Here is a 631-nt window from a genome sequence, read left to right as displayed (position 1 = left end):
GATTTTGTTTTTTAAAAAAGTACACATTGTGATTATGTTAAGTAAAAAGAAATAATTTTTTAAAAAAAGTGTTATGTTCGTTGACAAAAAAGTAAGTTAATACTATTTATTAAAAATCTAAAGGTAATATTTGAGCGGATATATTAATTTGTTCACAGTGTCGTTATATACATAATATAACAGCATCTGACGCTCTAACTCATGCCAACAAACATGAATTTGTACTGCGTTCGTCATATAATCTTATAATTGTTGTATTTATTTATGATGTCGAAATGACTAAATTAATTTTTTAACATATTATTAGGATATTGAGAAAGACTGTCGTACAGTCGAAACGTTTATCGTAACTTTTGTATAGTATGACGTAAATTAATAAATAAAATTTTTCAATTAATAGCATATAAGCTCGTTAAGTTGGCCTTTTATTATATCACATATTATAAAAAATATATTTTTTACACATAAAATGTTTTTTTATTGAAATAATCACGATTTTAAATGTGATTTAACACAGTGTTCAAAAATTTTTTAATTAAATTTTTTAATTAAATTTTATTAAAGAAAATTACTTGAAATTTTTTACATTAAGAATTTAAAGGCTCCTTATTCTCTTGTAGAAATTTATCAC

The 631-nt window shown here is 21.9% G+C and overlaps 1 long non-coding RNA gene across 1 annotated transcript; it reads left to right on the top strand.

The window, feature by feature from the left end:
- The first annotated feature begins 9 nt into the window (after window positions 1–9).
- Window positions 10–397, top strand: LOC146724013 (uncharacterized). The gene is made up of 2 exons (XR_014924247.1): window positions 10–91; window positions 159–397. It is a non-coding gene; the product is annotated as an uncharacterized LOC146724013 (long non-coding RNA).
- Window positions 398–631: the final 234 nt, after the last annotated feature.

Source organism: Nylanderia fulva, unplaced genomic scaffold, assembly GCF_048542155.1.
Source record: "Nylanderia fulva isolate GAGA-0341 unplaced genomic scaffold, ASM4854215v1 Scaffold1544, whole genome shotgun sequence".
In the NCBI taxonomy this organism is placed as follows: Eukaryota; Metazoa; Arthropoda; class Insecta; order Hymenoptera; family Formicidae; genus Nylanderia; species Nylanderia fulva.
Note: the sequence above shows the minus strand (reverse complement) of the source record. Positions and strands in the feature narration are given on the sequence as shown.